This window comes from Sceloporus occidentalis, unplaced genomic scaffold (assembly GCF_023333645.1).
Source record: "Sceloporus occidentalis isolate IW3139 unplaced genomic scaffold, rSceOcc1.0.p SCAF_10, whole genome shotgun sequence".
In the NCBI taxonomy this organism is placed as follows: domain Eukaryota; kingdom Metazoa; phylum Chordata; class Lepidosauria; order Squamata; family Phrynosomatidae; genus Sceloporus; species Sceloporus occidentalis.
In genome coordinates this window covers 9,400,384-9,416,709 of record NW_028316990.1, presented here as the reverse complement: position 1 = coordinate 9,416,709, position 16,326 = coordinate 9,400,384, and the positions used below count along the sequence as shown (strand labels likewise).

General features: G+C 44.3%; 1 long non-coding RNA gene across 1 annotated transcript; it reads left to right on the top strand.

Moving 5' to 3' along the window:
* Positions 1-2,487: 2,487 nt before the first annotated feature.
* Positions 2,488-9,802, top strand: LOC149305826 (uncharacterized). Its single transcript, XR_016271712.1, has 3 exons — positions 2,488-2,522; positions 8,300-8,466; positions 9,494-9,802. It is a non-coding gene; the product is annotated as an uncharacterized LOC149305826 (long non-coding RNA).
* The last annotated feature ends 6,524 nt before the right edge of the window (positions 9,803-16,326 follow it).

Sequence of the window (16,326 nt, the reverse complement as noted above, 5' to 3'; positions counted from 1 at the left end):
CATTCCAAAGATAGTAAGAGACAGAGCTTGGAAATTACTTTTGGAACTTAAAATCTCCAGAAATGCCAAGACAGTAGGGCCATATTGTCTGGGGGATTGTGGGAGCAGTAATCCAAACAAAGATCCTTGCGGTGTTACATGGCACACCCCAAATTGCATCCACATGTCATGCATCCACAAGCTCAGGGCCTGCTCAGCTGAGATTTCCTAAAAGCTCCCAAGGAGTTTGTTTTATGGGGTTGTCATTAAGAAGAACCAAGGGCTCCTTTCGGTTTGCCTGCATTTCAGTTCCTGAATCAAGAAGGCGAAAGGAATGATTCCAGCTCACCTGAGAACATCCAGCCGTGCTCTCCTCCCTTTGATTTCCTTTCAAGGGTCCTTTTGATCATTAAAGCCATTTTAAAGAAAAACAATTGTTGAATGATAACTCTCAATCTCCTCTCTTTTCTTTCCTTTCCTTTCCTTTGCTTTATCTTGCTCACTCGTTCCCTTTATTCTGATGCCGAGAAGGTGTAGACTGTCTCATTTAGCCTTCTATTCCCCTGCGGTTTCTCAGAGACCTTAAGCAGAGATTCCAGGTTTAATGAAGTCTTTTGTGACCATGGTGACTGCCTGGTTCTTTTGATTAAATTGGCTTTTTACCTGCGATAACACAATGACATGTTTTAAGTTCTTTCCCCATCACCACCCCCATGTCTGTTCTCCTTTCTTAGACACCTAATGAAAGTCCTCCATCCTCCTTTCCAGACATGAGAACATGGTTTTCCAAAGAGGCGAGGAAGGTGCTGGTTTGCATGGGACAATGCGGCTGCATTGCACATCCCAATAAGCGGTGGACCTTCCCAGCTTGAAAACCACAATTGCACCTGTGATTATTCCCTTCAGATGCCAGACTTAAAACTGCTCCTTCCCCAAGCGACCTTTTTGGTTTTGTGCAGCTACCTGGAGCAATTTTCACAGCTTGATTAATAAAGCAAAAGTGAGGCGATAGAGTTTTATTACTTGATGGATCAACATCTTCAGGACTTAACAGTCCTGCCATGTGGATCGTTAAATCAGTTTTCTGCTACTCCCAGAGGCCTTTTGCAACCTTACCATAGCTTCCTCTTGGTTGCATGTTCAATGATGCTGGGAGAGAGCAAAGAGTAACCGTGCAAAGCAAAGCCAAAATTGGGGTGGATATTTTGTCTGTCTTGTGTTGATTTTACACCATAATATTATAATACCATTCAATGACTCCGGATGGGACTAAGCCACAGGAATAAGGTTGCAAGAAGTAATATAATTTCATGTAACAAGTTAACTTTTTGGTTAACAAAAGCCTTAAAAAGTGACATTTCCAAAAGAAGCAGCATTGGAAAGAAAATGGCTTTATTGGCATAACAATGGATAACATTTTCTAGCTACTTTTTGATGTTGTTGTATAAAAATTAAATAAAAAACTATTTTAAAACTTAAAAAAATATATATTATGCCATTCTGTTCTTTGCCTTCTCCTCTTGCCTAAAAAGTAATGGAAAAGTAGCTAAATAACAAGCACCTTAATCAAGAACACAATGAGTTACTTTTTAAAAAATGTTGCAATGGGTAATATACTTGATAGTCAAGGCTAAGAGTAGGATTGAGGCCACTTTCTGTGATCTCAGCCTGAACATCAGAAGCAGCAGCAGCCATGGAAGACATTTGGGTTGCTCTGGGATGGGGAGCTTTCTTGGGGATGCAAAAGTGCCCTTACGACTACAGTCGTCCCTTCAGATTTGCAGCTTTGACTTTTGCCGTTTTGATTATTGACGGATTTGAGTAATATGTTCTCTCTAGGAATCTCTAGGTCCTTCAGCATGTCTCTATGGTCAACATCCACCAAATATCACACTGGAAGACCTAGAGATTCCTAGAGAGAATACTTTTCTGGACATTTGTAGATCCTCCAGCATACTTCTATGGTCAATGTCCGGTAGATGTTGACCACAGATTTGCACTAAAAGACCTAGAGATTCTTAGAGAAGTATAAAAACATCATTTTTTTTTATTTGCAGTTCTCCCACTTTCATGGGGATCCTTCACCCCTAACCCCAGTGAATGTGGAGATCCCACTGTCCTCCCCTTTTATGGTCTGTCCCTCCCTGCCATCAGGTCCCATGTTTGTGCCCAACTATGCGCCAGATCAAGGACGTAGCCGGGGGGGGGGTTTGGGGGGTCGGAACCCCCTCTATCAGGCCCTGGGGGCATTCAAGCTCCTTCCTCCCCCCCTCCCCTCCATTAAAACCACGGCGAGGGAACAGAGGAAAGACAAAACAAAAGTTCCCCTTTTCCCTCTGCTCCGTGGCTTTAATGGAGGGGGGAGGGAGGAGGGAGGAGGAAGGAGCTTGAACGCCAGTTGCAAGGTCAGAGAGAGGGGGGGGGAGAGAGAGAGAGAGAGAGAGAGAGGGAGTCCCTGTGACTCCTTTCGCTTTCGTTTTGGAAGAAAGAAAGAAAAAAGGAAGGAAGGAAGCTTCTAAAAGGAAATATAAAAGAAAGAAAAGGTGACTTCTAACTTTTAGCTGTTATATCCATGTACAATATAGAATAATAATAATAATAATAATAATATCCCTTACCCAAAATGCTGAGGATTAGATGTATTTTGGATTTTGGAGTTTTTCAGATTTTGGTATATTTTTATACAGTATGTCTGATGGGATATACTGGGAGATGGGATCCATGTATGTTTCATATGCATCTCATAGACATAGACTGAAGGTAATTTAATGCACAATATTTTTAAAATAATGTTGTGCTTCTGCATACTGAGCTTCAGCAAAACCCTGAGACCACTATGCCTTGTATAATTCAATAATTCAGTAATTGATCTAAACCTTCAGGATTTCCAAGTTTCCTTGAGTTGGGGGTCAGACCAGATGCTCTCAGGGTCAGTTTTGGGTTTTGGAATAATTTAGGTTTCAGAAGTCCAGAGAAAGGAGACTCAGACTCTACTCTGGACATTTCTCCTGAGAATGGACTCATGTTTTCAAAAACAGTCATTTCTGGATTTTTGCAACAACAAAAAAGAGGTGGGTCTGTGATGCAAAAAGGCAAGAGGCTTCCTTCCAGCCTTGTTTTTTCTCTTTTTTAAAAGACAAATAGAATAAAATACAGTTAGCTGGCCCTTTTTCAGCATGTCAATGGGGATGCTTTCATGGAGAGTTCCTGCATGGCAGAATGGGGTTGGACTGGATGGTCCTTCTAGGGGTCTCTTCTAACTCTATGATTCCATGATTCTGTAGCACTCTGAGCCTACTGTGATTTTAATAGTTTTTAAATGTATAAAGGTATAAAGTCTTATAATGTAAGCCACGCACTGATGGACTATTGCACTATAATTTTTTATTGATTGATTTTATACCCTGCCTTTCTCCCAAAATAGGATTCTCTTAAAGGGGTTTGTTTAATATAAAAAGAAAGGAACCTATAATGGCTTGGAATTAAAAATTATGGTAGATAGATAGATAGATAGATAGATAGATAGATAGATAGATAGATAGGTCTTGGAATTAAAAGGTGTGTGTGTGTGTGTGTGTCTCAAAATTAAAAATCCCTCTTGGAAGTGGGAATGAAATGTGTGGATGCAGCCTGGGTTCGTAGCTCAGCTCAGATGTTGGAATACAGTGTCTCAAAGCATGAGCAGAGTGTCTCTGAGCATGAACAGAGTGGCTGCCGCTCATTGCTCGAGCAGCTGCACTTTGCTTTATCGAGCTGAATTTATCTGATGTAAACACCTTCAGAGGAAGGACTCAGTTTGCATCTGCACTGAAAAAATAATCCAGTTTGATGCCACTTTAACTGCCCTTGGCTCCATGTTGTGAAATGCTGGGATTTGTAGTTTGTTGTGGCACCTGACAGATGACTCAACTACAGTTCCCAAGATTCCATTGCACGAAGCCATAACGGAAGTTAAAGTGGTGCCATCAAGGTGTCGAGGGTAAACGCTCGACCCTCTTTTTGTGTCTTGGGGGGGGGGCTCTTAGCCTCTCAAAATGGTGGCACTTAGTCTTGACCCCCCCCTTCCCAAAATCCTGGCTACGTCCTTGGCCAGATGGACCCTGGGTGTCATAGACCATCTGATCTGATCTCAGCTGCTTTTGGCAACAGCCCCTCTTTGGCTTTGGAGTTGTTTCTTTCTCACTCGCTCGCTTGTTTGTTCCAGCTGTTCTCAAAGGTGGCTGAAGGGGCAGCTTCACTTGGAACGGTTCCATTCCAGAGGATTATGGATAATGCATCTGGAATGCCATGCGCTCATCCTGCCTTGTGATTTATCTGGAAATCAAATTCCAGTAATCTCCCCTGCCATCTGGTTTCACGTCTACGGTGCTCAGACAGCACACATGTGTATCTGTGCAGAGACAGTGGTGGATAGTGTCTCCCATGTCATTGGGGCAAATGCATCCACTCTGGGTTTTAGCCTGAATTTTAAAAGAGGGGCTGAACATAATTTGATGGTTTCAGAGGATCATAGCATCACAGACCAACATCACAGACCAACCCTCTGTCATGCTGAAATACACAACTACAGCACTCCTGAAAAATGCCCATCCAAACCCTGTTTAAAGATCTCCAAAGAAGGAGAATCTACCAACCTCTGAGGCAGTCTTCCACTCTCAGACATCTCTTAAAGTCAAGAGATTACTTTCACGTCAACTCTGAATATGGTGATGAACCTACTTATCCTTATGGTTGTATTTATTATAGTTATGGTTGTGAGACCTGGACACTGAAGAAAGCTAATAGAATGAAAACCAACTCATTTGAGATGTGGTGTTGGAGAAGAGTGGTGCAAATACTCTGGAATGCTAAAAAGACCAATAAATTGTTCCTAGGGCAAATCAGACCAGAACTTTCCCTAGAAGCCAAGATAAGGTTATCATATTTTGCCCATATCAGGAGAAGAAAGGACTCACTAGAAAAGATGACAAAGTTGAAGAGGAAGGCCATATGCCAGAAGGATGGATTCATTAAGAGAAGCCATGAATCTGCAAGACCTGAGCAAGACAGTTGAGGACTTGGAGGTCTCTCATTCATAGGGTTGCCATAGGTCAAAGTCAATTTGAAGGCAGTCAAAACAACAGGCTTATCTAAGGTTTTCTTGGATTTCTTCATAAGAGGTTTGTCATTCCTCTGAGGCTGGCAGATCTTGCCTAAGAGCACCCAATGGTTTTCCAAGGCTGAGCGGAGATTCGAACCCTGGTCTCCTGGAGTCCTAATCCCAACACTAAGATCACTGCACCACACCAGCTTCACACCTACCCTCCTCCAGTGCAAAACCATCTTCCTGGCCTTCTCAGATCCATCCTTCCCTCCCCACACCATTCCTTGAGATACGGGCAGCAATATTTTCTGTGAGTGTTTGCAAAGAAATACGCTGAAATTATTCTGCAAGATGGTGTGTGGGGTTTATTTTTTTGGAGGGTGGAATAAATTGTTGCAGGAGTCATATGTTCATGCAATCTCACTTCATTTTCTCCCATCGCCTTGCCGTATATTCCTATAGTTCCTATATAAAACTATATAGAACTGTAGGTGACAGCTGCATGCCAGAGAGGTAAATTCTTTAGTGGGAAATGTAGCGATCTGTGCACTGCTGCTCATACTTTTTGATTCCTGGCTTCGGGTTGTTGGAATTCTTCAGGGTGCATGTGTGCGTGCGTGCGTGTGTGTGTATGTGTGTGTGTGTGTAGCAGGGGAAGAACAATTCTTCTCCCCTCCCCAATCTTCCTTTAAAGCCGTTTGTGTCCCTGCTCTGTTCTGCCTCCTGAGCTCATCAAAGCTCTCCCATTATTCTGACATTTGTGCGCATCACGTACCGGGAAGAAGTAATTTACTTAGAAGAAATTAAAAGTTCATTTTAATTGAGCGCACACTGCAGTATGCAAATGAGCAGTGCATTATGTACACTGATGCAGAGACAAAGGCAGTCATCACCGGTTAACCCTCGGCGGGCTGGGTCCTTGCAGACACCATGGCGCCCAAATCTTGCCTTTTGCCCACCTGGCCAGGAAGGCTTAAGGCCAAGACTTTGCAAGCAAGGCTGCTGCAACAGAGCAAAGCGGAGAGGGAAGAGGACAGGCCACCAAGAGTGGGCTATCAAAGCCAAGGAAGGGCTTGCAGTTTGGAAATTTCGATGGTAAGGAAAAGTGATGTGATAGAATACCAGGCGATGGTATCCCTAGCAACTGTGGGAAAGAGGGGATCTGTCCCTGGTTGGTGCAGCATCCTCACCTTGCAGCAACTGTTAAAATTCCCTTGTTTACACATCAAGAGCCTATCTTCCCTTGTGCCAGATTTACCCTCTGCAAAAGAGCACATGCCATCTAGGATGGTACCTATAGTTCAGTGCCAAACAGATATTTTGCAAATATCTTGACCCTTCATGTCTGGCCATGATCCCTTGTTTTGCAAATACAGGTTCTTTGTGCTGCCAATGAGAAAGACAGCATAGTATAGTGGTTTGAGTGTGGCACTAAGATGCTGGAAGACCAGGGTTTGAATCCCTGGTCAGCTACGAAAAACCCGCTGGGTGACCTTGGGCAAGTCTCTCAGCCTCAGAGGATGGCAATAGCAACCCCATTCTGAAGAACCTTTGCAACACTTTGGGACAGAATACTGGGAGGAAAATTGTACAAGGTTCTCCCTTGTTGGCCATTCTTCCTGGGAATTTTTCAACCTGAGAATAAACAATAATGATATTCTTCATTCCTCGCCCTCCCCATTCTTGCCCTGAGCTATTTCTGCTCCGGTAGGAAAGAGAAGAGGGATGTTGGGTGGCGGTGGGTGAATGAAGCTCCCTCTTTTTACTACCTGTCAAACCTGGGGGGGGGGGGGGGTATTTTTTTTAATGACGGTGCAAATGAAACCAGTTCACAGATGTGAAATGACAGCCAGCTGCAGGAGACAGACAAATTATTGCTGAGCCCGGTTCGAGACGCCCACAGCTTCCAAACAAAGGGAGCCATCTCGACTCACTCGGATGAGCAAGAGACAGTGGGGGAGGCAAGAGACAAGCTGCCGCACTCTTTTCCCTGCTTGCTGCTCCCTCGAACCCGCTTCATGCTGTGCAGCCAGCGCAGAACAGTCCCAGATTGGAAGCCCTGCTTTGTCTCTGTTCTGCAATGCGCAACTGACGTGCCATTTCTGGACCCCTGGAACACCCCTGCTTACCTATGGTTCCCAAATTTCAGGGCCTGGCCTCTTGTCCCTGGCCTTCAGGGTGTGTGTGTATGTGTTGTGTACCTTCGAGTTGTCTCCGACTTATGGCAACCCTAATGCAACTCTATCATGAATATGATTTGTTCAGAGGAGGTTTGCCATTGCCTTCCCCTGAGGCTGAGAGTGTGTGACTTGCCCAAGGTCAACCAGTGGGTTTCCATGACCAAGCTGGGATTCGAACCCTGGTCTCCAGAGTTGTAGTCCAACACTCAAACCATGCTGGCTCTCGAATCTCATGGGGAGAGAGCTGCTCCAGGCAGCCACACTGAAGGATGGCATTTGGCAGTGTTGGTGAGCATCATCTGCACAGAAAATAATGGCTGGCATCTTCCTAGGTAGTTACAAGATCATAAGCTCAGCTTACAACCTCGTAACTGTTTGATATTCACATTTACAATCATGGCACCATTGCCACAACCATAAATATCTCCCCAAACCCACCTTATGGTGCCCATAGAGAGTGATGGAGTTCAGTGACACTGAAGGATGGCACATCCAGGCTCTTCTTGATAGTAAGCTCCAGTGGCAGAAGCAGGTTGTGGGGTCCAATCTCAATTTTTTGTGGCACCAATGCTTCACTGCACCATTATAACTGCCTTACAAGATGCCAGCCATTGTTTTCTGTGCAGAAGATGCTTTCCCTGCACAGAAAATGCTATTTTCCAAGTGAAAGCCCACATGCAAATATTTATAGTTGCAGCAATGTTGCCACAATTGTAAATAAGAATACAAAACAGTGATGAGGTTGTAAGCTTAGCTTATGATCTTGCAACCGCTTAACAAGATGCCAGCTACTATTTTATGTGCAGAAGATGCTTTTCATATGCTATTTTCTGAGTGAAAACTCCACATGCAAATTTTGTGCCAAACTGTGAAGAGTCTCCCCAGTCTGGGATTCTCCTTGCCATGGTTTCCTGATGCTCAAGAAATATGTTTGCCTACCATTTTTAAAAAATATTTTGGAAACTTCTTCCACCTCCACCTCCAGAATGCTATGATGGCCAAATGGTTGGGAAGGTGATTTCATTTTTAAACCACTCTTCTCTTTGTCCCTCCTTAGGTGACTAGGCAGGCCTGCCCAAAGGCCTTGGAGACTTCCAGCATCCTCCAAAATCCACATTTTCCCCTTCCGCAGGCGGTTTGCACAGGCATCGCCCAGCGCTATGACTTCCAGATGGCACCCGCGAAAGAGTTAAGTCCTCTGTGATCAACACCGAGAAGCAAGTGGTAAACAATTTTCCCCTCCCTCCCTCTGCTAAATTAATATGCAAATTCCAAGGCCCTTCCCCCTCCCCCTCCCCCTCTTTTCTCCTGCTTCAAAATTAGCGAGGTAGAAGGCTCAGGCTAATTATGCACTCAAACGAGCCAGCTTCGTTAATGTAGCTCTGAGAGGTGGCTGAAACTGATTGTAAGCCCATGAAATTTAAATTCCAGCATGGCGCTGCCTCTGCATCTGGCACCACTCTGGCACAGCCTGGCGCATGCAACCATGTGGCAGCCACCAGCAAGAAGCATGCCTTTGTATTTGCATACACACTCATTCATGTGCATGCGCACACATATGCATTTCTGGGCTGCAGAATCCCCAAGAAGCATGCCCTTCGTCTTTGCACACTTGGGTACAATGGCACACCCACAGGCATTTTCCTAAATGCCTGCTCCAAGAGTGCAAGGGTGCACAAGAACACCTACAGTCAGCTCTCTGTAGCCACGGATGCCTTATGCACAAATTCAACCATCCACCATTTGAAAATATTATATATCTATTGATTTTGTCATTTTATATAAGGGACACCATTTCTATGCCATTGTATTTAATGGGACTTGAGCATCCATGGATTTTGATATCCCCAGGGGGTCCTGGAACCAAACCACAGTGGACACCAAGGGTCCTCAGTATATATTTGGTTTCAGAAAGAAGGACACTGGCTGGGAAGTGGTCAAAAAGACCACTTATTGAGTGGAGGGATCTTTATTTTCAGCACATCTGTTCTGTGCAAGGCTTTGAATGTTGGTACCCACAAAGAGAGGGGTTTTAACAGTGGTACTTAGGTCATTGGAGTCATGGATCCATTTCTGATTTTATTTTGAACTTTAAAGGAGAAATCCACAGTTCTGAATTTGATCCCTCACAAAATAGGTCCTGCATTTTGGATAATCTCTATAAAGTTTAACGTTTTGAATAGTAATTGTGAAAAGCTTTTTAAAAAAATTAAACATTTTCTCTTGATTTGTGTAACTCTCTTAACCATAGAATCGCAGAGTTGGAATAGACCCCAAAGGCTGAGAGTCCAGCCCCGTTGTGCCATGCAAGGAGACACCATCAAAGCACTCTTGACAGATGTCCATCCAGCATTTGTTTGAAAACCTCCAAAGAAGGAGACTCTGCCACCCTCCAAGGCATCTTCTTCCACTGTCCAACAGCTCTTACAAGGTACTTTCCTTGCTGTAACAAACTCAGTTTTTAAAAACAGGGCAAGAAAACATGAGTAAGAAAGAGATGTTTGATCAAACTCTTTCCTGCAAGGCCAAGGTTTCCCAAATTTATTGGTGTGGGGGAATATTGAGAGCAGCAAAATGCTCTGGTGTTGCAAAACTGTTACCAGATGTTGACAGCAGTTCTTTTTCCATGCGTCCGAGGGATCAAGGTTTTGGTCTTGGGTGACTTTGCTATGCAACCACAGTTGAACAAAGAGGGAAAGTGGGGAATGAATTATCTGCGTGTGGGAATGGAAAGCAGGATTACACATCTCCCACATTCTCTGACAGGGTAAAGCACTTAGGTTTTTACATTCCAATTGGTATGATCCAAGCTGCATCCAACATGCCAAGGGTTGCTGAGAAGCAATCTCCCAGATTACCCTCGTAGAGTCTAACACCCAATAGAATAATATCATGGCATAGTGGTTTGAATGGTGGACTGTGACTCTGGAGACCAGGATTCAATGCCCAGCTTGGCCATGAAATCCACTGGGTGACTTTAGGTGTGTCACATGCTCTCAGCCTCAAGGGAAGGCAATGGCAAACCTCCTCTGAACAAATCATGCCAAGAAAACCCCATGATAGGTTCGCCTTAGAGTCTCCATAAGTCAGGAACAACCTGAAGGCACACAACAACAACAAGAACAACAACAACAACAACAATATGTAAACAGGTCAGCCCTCCTGACCAACTCCTGCTTGAAAAATCCATTCTCTCTTTCCTGATTCCAATATCTGTTCAAAGCATCCATAAGTATGTCCTTGATGACATCTATAAGAAGTAGCTTTAATGTATGCCAAAGAGCCCCATGGCACTTAAGGTGCAGCTGCCAAGGAGACAGAAAATGACACCTCTGATCCATGCGAGGCTGTGCTCCCTTTCAGTGCCATTCATTCTCAAAGGGGTGACATTTGCATGTTTGCAGCACCCCGAATCTTCAAAGAAACTCTGCTGCCTCTGGCTCAGAGGGTATGTTTTTGATAACCCAGATGTTCATGCACAATGCATGGCATGCCTGAATAAATAGATAAATAAATGCAGAGTTTTCCAAACCCACTGGATAACTGGGTTCAGTTAGGAAAAGTCACCAGCTTCACAAATCCACCCATTTGGTTTGATGTGCTGTTTTTGGAATAAGAAGAAGCAGATGCAGTATTATGAAGCAAATATTTGAGCTGTTGGATACTATGCAGTTGGTTTTGTGTGGTTTTTTTTAATGGAAATAAATGTCACACTTGAGGTCAGCTTATGTCTGGTTGCACATGGAGGACATGGGTCATGTACAAATGGATCATATGCGTCTCTTTAAACCAAATGTAGAACACCTTCTTTGGAAATCATCTCTCAACCATAGCCTTGTTGCATCGTTCCTTCCCATCAAAAAAGTAAAAACTCCAGATTCTCCATTGGGGTTTCTCCCTATCCTTCCAAAGATCTGTACTGGGGGTTGTGGGTTCTTTCACACCAAGGAGCGATCTACATCTTCTCTGGCTTTTATAGACCCAACTTTGAAGCTGTTCCCAAGCTGTTCTCTTTGTTCAGTGTCTCTACATTCCCGAGGAGATGAAAGGTGGAACTTGTGTGTGAAACCTGAATAACCGATGAAGAGGTTTGGAAAGGAGCAGATCAGAGAGGAGGAATGGAAGAGGCTTGTACAATATCTTTCCAGCTTTTTGGATGGGAAAGAAGAAATGAGTAATGAAGCAGAGACACTCTCTTATGCCCTGATGGTGGTTTTCCAGAGAGGTATCCTGATGGGACCAACGAAGAAGTTCTTGCATCTTTAGTCGGATGGCATGGATGAAACCCCAGTGAGACTTCCAAGATCCAGCAACAGTGATTCCTGTGGAGACACCAAAACAATGGGATTTAGACATGGTGGGTGCAAGGCTGGTTTGCAAGTGCATGTCCTTCACTCCAAGACTGCTGTGTTTTTGACCCTTTTACAGAGAGGAAAAAGAGTGATGTTTGCAGTGTGTTCTCATCAGATGGACTGAACATGATATGCACCCCATCTCATGGACTGGCATCCTATTAATGTCATGTGCAGAGTGATGGGGAGAAAGTGCATAATGGTTTATCCAGCTGACAAGGTGTAAATGGAGCTGTGTCTATGGGACTGTTCTGCATGCCATCGCACATTACAGAGGGTTCATCTACACCGGAGATTCCCAAACTCTAGCTTTCCAGGAGTTTTGAACTTCACTCTCAGAATCCCAGACCATTGGCCAAGATGACTGAGGCTCCTGGGTGCTGAAGTCCAAACCACCTGAAGGACCTAGGTTTGGGAAGCATTGATCTGCACTGTAGAAATCATGCACTACTTGAAGGTGCTCCAGCTCCAGCCGATGGAATCCTGGAATTTGTAGTTTACCAAAGAGTGCCAGTGCCTCACCAAACAACAAATCCCAGGATTCTATAGGATGGAGCCTAAGCAGTTAAAGTGGTGTAGACTGCATTTTTTCTACAGTGTGGATGCACCCAGAGTAGCATGCGAATGCCTCTATGCGTCGCATTTGTGCACTGGACACTCCAGTTGCACAAGGAGTTGTGTGAGCCATGCACCTTGGGCATGGAGCCACATAGCATCACATTATGTCGGTATCAGAGTTGGTAATGTAACTCCTCCAGCAGAAATCTACATTAGGCTGAAGCTATGGAGAATCTCAGCTAAGGCTGGATTTCTTCCAGAAGGAAGCCCAGGCAGTTTGCATTGTTTAAAAAATGGGAAGCGGGATCCTGTGACACCTTTCGGTGGGGCTGGTGGCATAGGCGACATTCCTGGTGGATGGTGCCCGTGCCTTCCCTTCCCTGCCTTGTTCAGCTGGTTTTTCTCCCTCTGACTATGATGCATGGTGGAGTTAATTTGGTGTACTGCCATTAATTCCAGCACAGCTGTTCCCCCCTCCCTCCCTCCCTCAAGGCATCTCGCTAATACGTGGCTTCAGAGCCTCTCAGCAAATTAACATCATTTGTTCTCCAGAACATGTTTTTATTTCTACACGACATGCATAGCTTATTACCAGCCGGCCAACTTGGGGAAGAGCGGGGAAGGAATGGGTCATTGGGGAGGGGCTCTGCCCATCAAATCAATCTTCCCCCTCCCCACCTTCCCACCTTTTGTCCCTTGTTCAATCTGCCAGGCGGAGAAAGGACAGGCAAAGGAGGGCTTCTTCATCATCATGATCCTACGGCTGCCATGCTGGGCCCATTTTCCAGCACCTTTTTTTGCAAACCAGAAGTATCCTGCAAGTTGCAACAGAATCGATTTAAATTTGCCCTTCGGCCGGCTGGAGCAGGTCCATTTTGAATCAATTCATTCGTGAATGTGAACCACAAGTGGGTTCTTTTATAGGGACAAAATGCAAATGTAGTGGGAACCAAGATCCCACCCTGCTCTTCTCCTCTCTTTGCTGAATTAAATGAATGCAAATTACTTTTGTGCTTTGAGCCCAGGGTGTATCTGCACTGTAGGAATAACGCAGTTTGACACCACTTTAACTGTCGTGGCTGCACCCTCCATAATTCTGGGATCTGAAGTTTTGTGAGGCACCAGTACTCTTTGGCAGAAAAGGCTAAAGACCTTGTGAAACTATGAATCCTAGGATTCCATAGGATGGAACGACAGGCCTTCAAGTGGTGCCACATTGCATTATTTCTACAGTGTAGATGCAGCAGTGGAAATACACTAAGGACAAAGGAGGAAAGTGGGAAAGAAGGGAGAGAAATTGGGAAATGTTGAAAGCAGCTGAAAGACTGGGATAGCAGAGGATTAGTCAGGGCTGTCCTTGCAAAAAGGGGACAGTTGGAGGATGTGGGATTTTGTGATTTGCATTACTACTGCCTCTGATTTCTACCTTTCCTTTCCCCAAAACTGGGGCTCAGGGCATCTCACAAACTGAAATGACTTCAAGGTAGGTAGAAACATACAAAAGAGCAACGTTCAAGTTGAAGAATTAACCTATTCACAATATTTAGACAATTCAAAACACACGCTTGTAAAATTGTAAAAAGCAGTTAAAAGCAGTATAATTAAAAACCGTAGTACAGCACCTTCTTGGGAGCCCTTCCCTTAAAAACCTGCCGTTTTAAACACCTGTTTTTAAAAAGTCTTTATTTATTTCATTATTTTATTTATTGGATGTATAGCCCACCTTTCTCCCAAAATGGGATTCAAGAAGGCTGCTGAAGGAAGGACATGAAGAATGTGGCTCCCAAGGAAAATAGTTTTAAAACATAGGGGCAGCCACCAAGAAGGCCATGTCTTGTGTCTCCTGTGAAGACTGTGGGACTAAGGCTGCATCCACACTGCAGAAATAATCCAGTTTGACACCACTTTAACTGCCATGGCTCCAGGCTATGGAATTCTGGGAATTGTAGTTTGTTGTGGCACCAGAGCTCCATCCTGGCTCACCTGGAGATATCGGGACCTAGATACCCTGAAGGCGCCGGATGGATCTTGCATTTAAAGCATCCCGCAAACGAAGCAGAAATGGCAAGTAAGTGCATGAATGATTATCACATGCAATTGTGCAAATAAAGCAATACTGGAAATGCATTGTTGTTGAAATCCCAAAAATAAAAAGATGTGCATTAATGCTTCTTTGTGACCACTTTAATTGTGGGTTTTGTGCAACATCATGTGAAATGGTTACACATTTTTTCTGGGATATTCACAGGTTAAACTGCTGATCTCCTTCATGTGATAAGCTCCACAGACACACACACACACTGCAAGATTCCAAGGTTAGAAAAGGAAGGCCGACGGGGAAGGAGAGAACCGGTAGCCATTGTGTGTGTGTGTGCATTTTTGTGTGCTGTGGGGGATGCCCGCATGCCTTTATCGGAATGTGCTGGGCTGGTTTCCATCATTTGGGAATCTGCAGAAGGCTTCCATGTCAAAAAGGCAGTGAGGCTCTATGAATATTTCATGAGAGAAGCAATGTGTGGCTCTGAGAAGAACATCTGGCCGGGGTCTCTGGAGACCTCCAGGCTCTATGCAGGAAGCAGGAACTGTGAAATATGCAAAGGGAAGGGAGAGGAAGAAGGGAGGGATGGGGATGGAGGGGGTTTGGAGGAGAAATGGGGAAGGAGAATTTCCAGCCAGAAAGGCTCCATGCCGGCCTGTCCTGGCATCCTTGCATCTCACATCCTCTGCCCCCAAAACACCTATGCTGCAAGAGTTAAGGATGGAAGGTGGAGAGAACCTGGCCCCAAAGTGGCATTTTCTGGGTAGCATTTCTGGAGGGGCAAAGATGCACCCATAAGATGGAGAACATCCCTGCAATTTCACAGCTCTTCTCTCCGAACCACTCTTGACCTTTGGGCAACATACCATATAAACTCGACTATAAGTCGACCCCATGTATAAGTCAAGGGCAGGTTTCGAGACCAAAATTATGGATTTTGATATGACCCGTGTGGATAAATCGAAGGTAAAACTTAGGGGCAGGTAACAGGATCTAAAGGATGAAGCAAAGGAAAACAATACCTAAGAACTTGAAAAATTCTAGCATGCCTAGCTGTTTGTGCTCACATTAAAGATTGGATGGATGAGAGAACAGAGAAGGGTCAGTGCTTCCAGGGCAGATTTTGCTTTTGCCTTTCACCAAGGGATAACTCATTCTTTCATAAGAGTTAAAGTACCGTTCTCAGATTGACCCCTGGATAAGTCAACTCAGGTTTTTTGGCTCCATTTTTTGACTAAAATTGCCCTTATACATGAGTATATATAGTACCATCAAACAGAGCCCAGAACGCCTAAGGAGGACAAGATGGCTTTTATTATTTCATTTCTAAATAAGCAGTGTAGAGAGGAGGGAGCTGGATTTGCATTGTGTTCCTAAACATGGCCACTACAACGCTTAGAAATGTTTCTGTTTTGGACCAGAGCTCTCCAATCTTTTTCCTTGCCAGCACAACAGCCAGAGATCTGGAGCAAAGTGCTGCCACACTGAAGAATTAAGGCAGTTTGACAACACTTTAGCTGTCATGGTTTCGTTGTATGGACTCCTGGGATTTGTAGTTAGTTGTGGCACTAAAGCTCTCAGACAAGGAAAACTAAATAGCTCACCAAACTACAAATCCCAGAATTTCATAGCATGGAGCCATGGCAGTTAAAGCGGTGTCAAACTGTGGTGTAGATGCGGTTTAAGAAGGGACTAATTTTCAGGGAAGTTTTCCTAACCTCAAGGGTTTTTTGTCCATTCCCACTCACTTGCAGCAGAAGCTGGAAGGAAGATGCTTCAGCAAGTTAGTTGCGCTCATCAAAAACTGCAGGTGTTTGACACTGGGGCAAGGATAGTTAAGTTGTCTTGCAGACTGAGCGTAAGCCTGAAATAGCAATAGCAGAATATATTCAATTCTATGCATATTTATATTTTTGCAATAAAAAGGGGCCACAAAAATAGAGTTTTAAAGTTAAGTGGCCTAATGTTTGCTCCATCAGAATGCGCACACACAACACAAACCCCTCAGGCACTGGCTGCTGCCACACTGCAGACATAAAGCAGCTCGACACCAGTTTCACTTCCATGGCTCAATGCTATGTACAAAAGTACAAATGCCAGAATTCCATAATATTGACCCATGCAAGTTAAAATGGT